Source organism: Urocitellus parryii, chromosome 8 (genome assembly GCF_045843805.1).
Source record: "Urocitellus parryii isolate mUroPar1 chromosome 8, mUroPar1.hap1, whole genome shotgun sequence".
NCBI classification, from domain to species: Eukaryota; Metazoa; Chordata; class Mammalia; order Rodentia; family Sciuridae; genus Urocitellus; species Urocitellus parryii.
The window spans coordinates 56,541,573-56,553,779 of NC_135538.1; the positions used below are offsets into that span (position 1 = coordinate 56,541,573).

General features: G+C 36.8%; 1 protein-coding gene across 2 annotated transcripts in view; it reads right to left on the minus strand.

Annotated features, from left to right (window-relative positions):
• LOC144256522 (uncharacterized) overlaps positions 1-12,207 on the minus strand; it is a 140,205-nt gene that overhangs the window by 85,104 nt on the left and 42,894 nt on the right. The gene's annotated exons all lie outside the window — the stretch shown is intronic.

Below are 12,207 nucleotides of genomic sequence, written 5' to 3' on the forward strand. Positions count from 1 at the left end.
GTCTGAAGGGGGGGAAAAATCAGGAATCTCTATCCTGTCTTTTCAAAAACACAGGTAAAGTCACTGTCAATTAACATAATCCAAACGCAGAGGGAATATTAGGTTATAGCAATGATGCCATGAAATAACTGGCATTACACTGGCAGATTTTCTATAGGAGGCATTAATAACATTTTCTATCTTGACTCTAATTTTAAAGTGAAAACTACATCACCTCAGGAGTAACTGAGTCATCAGGAAAGATAATATTTTTGAAGAATAAGTTTCTCCCACCAGCCTGTATTAAGAGTACAAAAGTTATGTTTACTGTTTTCTATTTGCTTTGCAAATAAATTCCTCTCTACATCCTACCTTAACAAAGGAATCACTCAGTTTATCTCTGGATTAGGTGAGAAATGAAAAGAGGTAATCACTGCCCTGAAAAGAGTTGAGGTCAGCCTACTCTCTGAGAAGGAAGGCTTGAAAGAATCAGTTCAGGTCATTGCAGGCACTGTTTTCCATAAGAGGATGGTGAAAGCATGAACACCCAGAAAAAGCAAAGAAACAATGTAAATAGAAATGACAGCATCTCCTTAATCCAAATAGTTTCTGATAAGTCTTCAACCAGTGGAAATGTCATGGGGGAAATACACTATTTTGCATCCAATTTTAAAAGAAATAGAAAATAGGAGTGGGCCGTGGATTTTGTAGGAGAAAGGAATGAACAGATGTAAAACAGGCAACCATATGAAAAGCCCATTGAGGAGAACTGGATGATTAATACACTACAAACATGTTGGGACAGCATGATTTATCTCCATCTCAGACTGGAAACCTACGATGCAGAAAATGAGGTTAAAATGAAAAATGTAGGAATCCTGACAAACAGCAGAATAATGGATAATCTATGTTTAAAGTAAGGGGATAAATTAAAAAGGAAGAACCATGGAGCTGGGGTTGCAGCTCAGTGGTAGAGCGTTTGCCTTGGCATGTGTGAGGCCCTGGGTTCAATCCTTAGCACTGCATATAAATAAATAAAAGATACACTGATATGGCTGGGGTTGTGGCTCAGCGGTAGAGTGCTTGCCTAGCACATGCGAGGCCCTGGGTTCGATCCACCACTTATAAATAAAATAAAGATACAACTACAACTAAAAAATAAATATTTTTTAAAAAGATCTATTGATGACTAAAAATATTTTTTATAAAGGAAGAACCAAAATTCTTCTCATAAAGAGTTCAAGAATCTTATGACAAGTCTTCATGAGTATGCAGAGTTGGAATACCTCCGTAGACAACTTGGGATTTTTCTCTAGCACAAGACAAACCATAGATCTAGAATGAAATAGACCACAGCATTTCTTAGTAAGATGATGATGTTTTAGTAGGAACAAAGAACATGTTACAGAGAGAGAAAGGGTAGGAAATGGAAGCCACTTACATTTTTCTGGTAGACAGAGGAATGATTCAGAATTCCCAAGAAAATAGCGGTACTCAGATAACTGTCATTGCACAAATTAAAACAACCTAGAACTAAACTTGCTTTTTGACATATTCTAATAACATTAGTAATAATAGAAATAAAAGATCAATCATCAAGTGCCAGACAAGTTGGTTCATATATACAAATGGTTCTCTGCTTGCAGTGGTTTGGCTTAATGATCATGTAACTATACAATGATTCAAAAGCAGTCAGCATTTATTAGAAACCATACTTGGATTTTTTTTTTTAAAGAGAGAGAGAGAGAGAGAGAGAGAGAGAGAATTTTTCATATTTATTTTTTAGTTCTCAGCGGACACAACATCTTTGTTGGTATGTGGTGCTGAGGATCGAACCCGGGCCGCACGCATGACAGGCGAGCACGCTACTGCTTGAGCCACATCCCCAGCCCCATGGAATTTCAAATCTTAATCTTTGCCTAGGTTAACGATGTGCCTTGTGATATTCTCTCAAGATGCCAGGTAGAGGCAGCTTCCAACCAGCCTCATGACTACGAGGGTCAGCAACTGATATTCTCTGCTTTACTGTGTTGCTAAGCTATGATGTTCTATAGGTCAGGTGTATTAAATGTTTTTTCAGCTATGATGGGTTTATTGGGATGTGATCTTGTCATAAATCAAAGAGTATTTGGATTCCTTTTCTATAGATGAAGAAACATACTCAGAGTGGACAGTTATGAGAATAACTGTCAGAGAATAAGATTAATACATGGGTCAGACTTCTGATGCCCTAAGAGAACAGGGTACTTCATAAGCCTGTGGTATCATTTAGGGAAAAGTAGTGTTTTCCTATACCTAGAAGAATAAGTCTATTTATTCTCATTTCTCAAGAAAGACCCCCAAGCTTTCTGGAAAATTAATTAAACAGCTATAACTTAATATGTTAATGTTTTTGTTAGCACCACCCTTTATTTAAAAATCAAGAGCAGTTTCATGTACATGTATTTCTTTATTAAATATTTTTATGACTTTATTTCATTTGGTATTTTTTAAAATTATTTTTAGTTGTAGATGAACACAATGCCTTTATTTTATTTATTTTTACATGATAGGCAAGTGCTCTACCACTGAGCCACAACCCTAGAATATTTTTTGAACTGTAAAATTTTATTGAAGTATATATAAAGTGTGCACGTGAGACCCTGTTTCAGAATAAAAAATAAAATAGGGCTGGGGATGTAGCTCAGTGGAAGAGCACCCCTGTGTTCAATCCCTCATACCGAAAACAACAAACAAAAAATTGTTTATGTATGAAAATCCATATAGTTGCACGTGGTGGTAGTTTGTTTTCATTAGTGTATAGTATTTCACCGGTGACAGATGTTTGTCCTTATTTTCAGTTTTGACAGGAAAAACAACAACAACATTGTTGCAGATACTCCATGTGCCCTTTTGGTGAGTATGTGGGATCTTTTGCAATAATTCAGATTTTTTGGCAGTATTTTTGAGGACTTTGAATGGAACTTTAAAATATATCAGTTCTCTCTTTTTAGTGTATATTCCTCATGTGTTGTGTACTTAACATATCCTGTACATGTTCCAAGAGCACAGGTGCAAAATTTTACCTAGTGTACAAGTCAAGGAATAGAATTAGTAATATACACGCAATGTAAGAAGATTTCAAATCATTAATGCAATTTATCTGGGGAAATCAGGTATTCTATTTCCTTTAAGTCAGTTTTTTGTTAAGTCAGAGACAAATTCATAGGAAATTATAATTCATAATTACAGGATTGACTGTAATTGATGGAGCTGTGTGCAGGTACACAGCTTCATTGTATCATTCTCTTCCTTTCTGTGTTTGTTCGAAATTTTTCATATCAGAATATTTCTAAAGTTACCAGGGATGATTATATTTTATGAATGTCCTTTTGATTTACTACTCAATAGTTAACTTAAAAAATTAAAAAGTGGGCTAGGGATGTGGCCTGGGTTCAATCCCTGGTATAAAACAAACAAACATTAAAAAGTGAATTCAGCATTGCCAATATAAACTTGATACAACTTAAATCATTTGAATACTTCCTTATCTGTTTTAAGGGAAAGACTTAGTTTGATATAACTTAGTAGTTTTATCCTTGAATACTTCAAATACTTTTTATAATAAAGTGAATATGAAGGAAAATTATTTATACTAGTTGCTAAAACATATAGCAAAGAATTTTAATGGTATGAAGACTGTCAAAATCTCTCATTTTCTTGCAAAGACTGAATCTTTAAGTCCATTTCTTCAAGCTTAGCTTCTTCCCAAAATAGATACCAGCACTAACAGCAATTTCATGTCTCAATTTCCCTGCTACATAACCACTAGAATGCATTTCACTCTATTCAGAACAGGAATTTCACTGAATTTATCTTTGTATTTATAATCCAGCAGAGTACCTGGCCCCTGGTTCATACTCAATAAACAGGAGGGTTATATATTGCATTATGCCAGTTCCCGCCTCCCTCACCAGCTTATGGTGAAGTTTAAAGGAGATGAAAGTCAAATCTTGTAAATTGAATATGTGATTAGGTTTGATCCTCTCCCCACCCCACCCCCAGGGAGAAAGCAGGGCATTGTCATCATTTGAAGAAGCTTCTTTGAGTGGAGGAGAAGGCCACTTCTGTCACCCAGTCCACCATCACAAGCAAATGGAGACACGTCCTGCTGTTTTTATTTCTTCTCTCTAGGCCAAGTGGGTCTACCCAGAATGGAATGAAGAGGTTGGAGTCAAGGGAGAACAAGAAAAGCTATTGCCTGCTGCCACTTATGCCATGGTTATCTCTACAGGGACATGCCACTCAGAGGATATTTTGACCTTAACTTAGTCATTTTGGTTAATGCTCAAGAGGAACATGGTGAGAACACATTGGAGGGCGCACATCATAAATAAAGAACACTAAAGAGTGAGAATTGCTCCCTGTATTGTTACCCAATTTATTTTCTGAAATAGCTCAAACATTAAATGGAAGTAATATAAATTCAACCTCTCTCCTTTGTTCTTGATAAGGTAAGAGAAGTTTGAAAGGCCACTTATTATTCCTGCCTTTTTTGTTCTTCCACAGTCAAGACAAAATAAAATAAATAAATAAAATAATTATATCATACTAATAAATATAATTAAATATATTTCATGGGAGTGTGAAATTATTTCAGTTAAATTTGAGCTTGGTATTTAATCTGCAAGTTTATCATATAAATTGATTTTTCTGCACAAATCAAAAAATAAAAGAGATTTTTAGAATAAATCTCAATGGAACTCAATAACTGGCCATTATGAGCAGATTTTAAAAAGCCACAATTAAGAGGTGGCCTACATATATTATATTTTAGGTGTTTAGAGGAATTTTTATAATTTCTCCTTTGTCTAGCAAATACATGTTTTTCTATAAGGCATAAGACGGATAAATTAAAGGGCTGGGGTTGTGGCTCAGCAGAAAAACACTCACCTAGCATGTGTGAGGCACTGGTTTCAATCCTCAGCACCACATTAAAATAAAGAAATTAATTAAATAAAGCTTTGTGTCCAACTACAACTAAAACAAACGTTTTTTTTTTTTTTTTTAAAGATGGATACATTAAAGAGTTACACACTCAGGACTGGCTAAGGGACAGTTTTACATTTGGATATATTTAAATCCCTACATCCACTTCTTTTCTTTCTGCAACTAGGACAGCTTCACTTCTCAAATCCTCCTGTTATGACTCTGGACAAGTTCTTCCACCCCTCGCAGAACACAAGCATACAAATTAGTCAATCCTAATCCACAGGAGCCAATAACATACATGTAGCTCAGAAACATTCCTCATAGCATCCAGGAAGGACCTCACAACCTACTTAGTCCCAAAGATCAATTTACTCTTTGAGTCAATAATCTCAATTCATGAGGAGAATCGTGCACCAGATATACTTTATACAATTTACCTAACTAGGTAATTTTTCTAGGGAATGTGGTTACCTACACATTGACAAGCTGTTTTCTTTACTCAATAGGGAACTGGAGTTTCTTGAAACATTGGAGGGAGGGGAGGGATACCTTCTCTTAACATCCCTTTCTAAGCTTCTCTACTCTCCAATCTCCTTTGGCAGCTCAGGGATGACAAAGAATTGATGCTGGTTGTCTATACAAGTTAACCAGATCTGGCCCACTTGTATGTTTGCCTCTGAGATGGAAGGAAGTCAAAGTCTCTCAAACTAAGATCAGTTGCTTTGGTTCCATTTCCAATACAGGTGGGTTCATTTGTTTTTTTTTTTTTTCTATCAATCACTTTGGTTAGAGAGCAGTAGGTAACACAACAAAGGAATTCATATGGCCCAAAACAAAGTGTGTGTGTGTGTGTGTGTGTGTGTGTGTGTGTGTGTTGTTTAGGTAATTTAGAAAAAGCATACTGTATTTGAAAGATACCGGGAATCAGTGTCATGTAACCCAGTTTCCTGTTGCATTAAATGTCTCTTACATGCACATACTTGTCAGTGGCCAAGTGAATTCAAAAGCAAAACCTGCGTAGCACAGCCTTCACACAGCCTTTCCCAGATTCTGAAGAACAGCTTGTGGTGCCTGTTTGATCCAAGGAAGCCTGGCTCCATTGCAAGGATGGCTTGCTCATTCTGCTGATGAATTAGTTGTATTAATGTGCCAGAAACAAAACAACAATCTGGAGATGATTTCTATAAAACTTGATGTTTCATCCAAATGTGATTAACACAGCCAACAATTTTGCCCTTGCTACTGTGAAATAACTCAGAGCCAGAGGTTGAGTTAATCAGGGCTAATCTTTTGTTCACATTTGCAGAACTGTGTCATTTGATTTTCCTTCCTTTCTGGATAATAGGTTGTTTTTTTTTTTTTTTGAGACAGTCATAAATAAGACTCTTGTTTTTCCAGTCTGAAGAATTTTTTTTCAGTTTGAAGATTTTTCAGTGAGAATCAGAATATGGAATTTGCCAGACAAGAGGTTCATCTGGAGTTGCAGAGGACTCAGGGGTATTGACAACTATGCAAATTTTGTAATAAACTGGACATTAGATAGATAATGGCTTTCAAAGCTACAGTGTGGTAGGTCAGAAGCTATGAACATAATCTGGTCTTTATACGTGGGGAATCAGCAGAGGAGTATGGCTACATATGCATACTTAGGAATTAGAGTGAGAGAGTTTGAACATGGTCTCCATCACTTTAGGGCACAGTGGGAACTGAAAATAGTTGCCAGAAACTGTTCTGTGCCTCAATTTCCCATCAACAACCTCAATGAGAAACTGAATGAGAATAGTCTAAGTAAAGCAAAGTAAGTGCTCGACAAATAGTAGCTTTTCCTACTAGCTGCTTAAATATTGAATGAATGTGATTTAGATGATGGTAATGGTGACACACCGAATTGAAGAAAATAGTGAGAATTTATCTTATTTATATTAGTGCTAACTCAAAGTATTAATACACTAATTTTCTACATAATTCACACTGACTTTTTTATGTGTATTTAGTAGCTTTTATATATATACACTTTGTACATGGGAGAAAACTGATGTACAGAATGCTTTCTGAATACATGATGATTTGATGACAGCAATCTGACTCAGAAGGTGGCAAACAACTCAGTGTTTGGGTACAGAACATGATTTCTATTTTAAACATCTGAATCCTTTAGATCTCAGTTTCTTTAGCAGGCAGGGTTTGAGATGCAGACAAGATAACCTCATAACCCCTCCTGATTCTTCATTAAGTGGTGAAGCTGGGATTAAAATGAGTCATTTAGATACCAAAATATGTGTATTCAATTACTGTGTTAGACTGCTTCCCAAGTTAGGGCCAGAGACAGCCATTTGCTAGAATTTCCCACCCAGCAACATGCTAGAGCAGCAATATGGTGCAGCCTTAATAGGTGCAGCCTGTTGGAGCCCCTGGAGTTGAAATCCAGCTCTGCCACATAGGCTGTTAAACACTGGAAAAATAATCTCTCCTCACTGAAGCTTCCTTATCTAGAAATTGGGAATGGAAACAATATCTGCTTATAAACACATAGGAAAATTAAACACCTTAATACATGGAGCTTGCTTAGAAGAGTGCCTGACCCCACTATAAGCAGTTGTTAGCTGTAACTTACTTTGATAGGCATCCTAAGATTTTGTGTTTCTTCATTTGTTTGTTATTAGATATCAGGCAATTTCTTTATTTGCAACACTTTCTATTTTGTTTTAAAAATCTGCATATGGACCGTTTATCTCTTAGTATTGACTTCTTCAAACACTGCTCACGTATGAGTTTTTGTTTTATCTTTGTATTTTCTATATTGCAGGGCATTCCAGGAACTGCAGGAGATATTTCTAAATCAAGTCATCTCTCTTTGAGTAATATATATATGTTAAATTATTAATCTTTGGGCAATAGTTCAAAGATCACTGCGTTTTTAAAAATGGGTTTTAGGAATGTTTTATAAACTTCTGGGATGCAAAACTATAGTCAAGTCTTATCTATGAATTTTGGTTCTGATCATAGAGAGCTAGGCTCTAAACTGAGCATTTAAGGCAAAAATTAAAGACAGTTTTTTAAAAACTCTTGAAAATTTGCTAGACTACAGGACAGTTCTGTTTTTTAGCAAATCCAGAGTTGACATTTTTTCTCAGCTTTGAAAATTAATATTTCTTCCACTGAATACTTTATGAAGCAATTGCCTTGTATATAAGGAACTTTTATGTGAAAAATATATACAACATAAACCAAGGACTTTATATATGCCATCTTATTTTCTCATTATAATGACTTAAAGAAGTGTTATTGTTCATTTCATCTGGGAAGGACCCAGACCAGGCAAAGCCAATGACTTGCCAGTGGTCACCAGCAGCCGAACTACAAAGCATAATTTTGATCTCAATTCTCATGGACATGAAAGCCCCTTGTTTCCCTGTACTGCATGTTCCCTTTCCCTGGAGTCACTCTTAGATGGCGTTGAGGGACACAAATTGTCTTATATTCTGCTCAAGACTGCTTAGTATTAGAGAGAATTCTAAGTTTAGAGCTCCTCAACTTCAATTGAATACGAAGACATTGGAGACAATCCAGAGAAGATTAAGGAACCAGTTTGAAAGAAGTCCCAAGAGGGATTCAGTTGAAGAGTAGAAAGATTTAGAGAGGGACAGAAAGGGCATTACTGACTCTGCTGGGTTTTAGGGCCATAAATAACTCATGCAGGAAAATGAAGGAAAATCAGCCCTGGCTTATTGCTGCTTGGTTTCGGCCCTTCTGGAAAATGGGGTTGGCTGGGTGAATGGCCTCCTGATATGTGCCTTTCTATATTATGATTCTAGGAATCCACTCCCAGGCATTGCTAATAAATGTAGCAAAGTGAGAGAGATTGGACACCATCAGCTGACTCCTGGAAGGCCTTTCTAAAGGAGAACAGACAGGACTCTTTTCCTCACATTTACTGATGAGTAAATGAGACCTAGAGATACAATTCACAGGAAAATGTCTATTTAATGGACACTTCCGATGACCAGGAAGCCCCAAAGGAAAATGCTTTTCATGTCAGTTTCTCAGACTCCAAAGACATCACTGAAAGAGAGGAGGGGGGGATGACAACAATTATGGGAAAAATGTCTAGGCCTGGAGGAGGTACACAGAGGTACTTAGTCACTCCCAATTGGTGGGTTGGTTCGATTAGAGGAAAGGTTGTCCAGTGTTGCTTGTGGCTGTGTCATCTTCCAGTGGCCCTATGAGCAGCCCTTCTCTGCTATTTAAATAGGTCTGTAAAAGGGGATAATTATCACCTGGTCCACAATAAAGTCAAGATTCTTTTTGAGGGATGAAGGGTGTACAGGGATTGAACCCAGAGGGGCTTAACTACTGAGCCACCACCCAACCCCTTTTAATTTATTTTTTCTATTTTGAGACAGGGTGTTGCTAATTTGCTTAGGGCCTTGCTAAGAAGCTGAGGCTAGCTTTGAACTTGTGATCCTCCAGCCTCAGCCTCCCAAGCCATTGGGATTAAACACTTGCACCATAGCACTTGGCTCAAAATCCTTTCTTGTGCTTTTGGCTCTTGCTAAAGAGTTCTTTGCCTTTTTAATTGCTTTTTTCCTAATTATACACACAATATGATTCATATAAAAAGGAAAAAGGTGTAAAAATGAGATAAATATCACTTTCAATATCAAAGATCATATATTTGCTATACATATTTTCCCTTACAAAACTCAGATGTATGTGGGTACTAATGACAATTAGTTGTGAAATAGCTTATGTGCCAAATACTGCTAAGAGCTTACTTCACTTCATTTCATGGAATAAAAGCAAACCCAGAGAGGAGATGCTTGACACTTCCTCCAGGTCCAGTTCAATCTGGCACCTTTAAAGATCCAGATAAACTTCTTTACCCTTTCCTTAAAAAGAAAAAAAGAAATGATACTATACATCTGAATCATCTTATCATCATAATTATAGTCTTAGAAGCATGGTTAATATTAAGACCTAAAGAGAACTAATGAAAATTAAAACTGATCAGCCTCCAGGCTCTAGTAATCTGAAAATTCAACAATGTCATAAGCACAATGATGGAACTAGCTGTCCAATCTCAGAACTGTTAAGAGTTTGTGAATCAGCCACACTTTATTCCAATGGTATTCTATGTGGATCTACTATTCCATTCAGTTCTAGCAGTTATTTTGTGAATGCAATGCTACTATGCAGCTGGCAGTCCTGTAAATTGCCATAGCCACTTTAGAGAACAGTTTGTTGATAGTAGTAAAATGAAAATGGATATAACTCAGAGCTCTACTTCTGGATACATGCCTTAGGGAAATCACATATGTATATAAGAAGTCATGCACACAGCATTGGTTTGTTATTTCAAAATTCCAGAAACAATCTAAATAGTTAAGGGAAAGGATATATTGTGACATACAAATATAATAATAATAATAATAATAATAATAATAATAATAGAATAATATCATGAAGTCATTTAAAAGAATGATTTATATGTTAGGAGAGAAATGAGTACCAAGCTATGTTATTGTCCAAAAAGATAATTAACAAATACAGTTTGATGCCATACAATATATATTAGTATATGATACGATATACACATGTTATTTGTATAGTAAAAATACATAATAATAAAAAAAGAAAATGAAGGATATAGAGAAAAGAGCTAGAGAAAATTATTAAAGGATTAAAGAAAAAAATCAAAGAAGCATCAAAGGAAGAAAGCAAGGGAGAGCAAGCCAGACTAGATAGGATCTGGAAACAGGGACAATTAGCAAGGGGTTGAGACTGAAGGAGGAGCAAGTTGATGTCAAGGGGCAGGAAAAGGGGAGACTTTGGAAGGCTCAAGTTAAAGCTTTACCAAGCGGATTAAGTGAGATTTGATTTAAGTACTTTGCCTGCTCCTAGTTCTTTACCATAAACATTCCACACATTGCTGAACAACTTTTTATGTAAGCAGAGTTCACTGTCATGGTGGCCTACTTCATGGATCCTGTTTGAAGTGCTAGGACCTAGGTATGGTAAGAAAGTGTGGGTGGCCTCTAGGAGCTGAAAACAGCTTCTAGACAGGAGAAGCCAGACAGCTGTCCAGCCACAGCAGTTGGAGTCAAGAGAAGAACCTGAAGGACCTGAAGGAGGAAGACTATTGATCTTGGACACACAGTCTTTGAAGCAAAAACACAACTGGGAGTCCCTGGGAATCCTAGACTTTTGGGGATGCACCATTCCATCAGAGTTTTTGTCCTGTGAAGACTCTGTGTCTGATCAGGGCAGGAAAATACATGTGAAGGGGTAAGAAAGAGAAAAATCTTAACACATAACAAGGCAGCAATATTTAACACACTTACCAATAAACAGATTGTAATTTATGTACACTTTCACAATTTGGGGATGAATCAGGAGCCCAAACATGAATTATCTGGGTCCTCTGCTGAGGGTTTCTCAAAGCTGCAAATAAGGTATAGTCTATTTTTGTTTCTCACCTTGATGCTTGACTTTGGAAAAATCTACTTCCAAGGTCACTTAGACTGTTGCTAGAATTCACTTCTGTGCGTTGCTAGGAAAGAGAAGCCTGACTTCTAGCTGGCTGGCTGTTGGCTGGAAGCTGCTTTTCAGCTCCTAGAAGCCACTCACACTTTCTTACCACTCTTAGGTCCCCAGCATGGCAGCTTCATCAACTGGACAGGACAGTCTCTAGAGGAGCTTGCCAGCAAGAGGGAGTCTTGCAATGAACTGTAGTCACAGGAGTGACATTCTTTGCCTTTACTATATTTATTTTTTAGAAGCAGGTCACAGGTCCCAACTCATTCAAAAGGAGGGGATCCAAATGAAAGATCAGTGCAGAGGATCATAGGGGCCACCCCAGAATCCATCACATAGCATGTCTTTGTTGCTTTTGAGTTTTTAAGTTTATAATAATCCTGAATATAATCCTTAAAATTTTTAAATATGGAACATTAAATAAGAGGTCAGATCTAAACCCAGAGTACATCTGATGTCAAAACTGAGAGCCTTCTCACTTCCCTAGCCATATTTCTCTTTCTCTCTCTCTCTCTCTCTCTCTCTCTCTCTCTCTCTCTCACACACACACACACACACACACACACACATACACACACACATATATATATACGATTAGATCCAGTTCAAACTGAATTTCCAACATTTGAACAAATTCCTAAAATGAAGACAAAGAGCTAAGGCCTGAGAATCCAGTAGTTTCTGGCCCTTTATGAGATGTAGGAATATGATTTTTTTGACCCT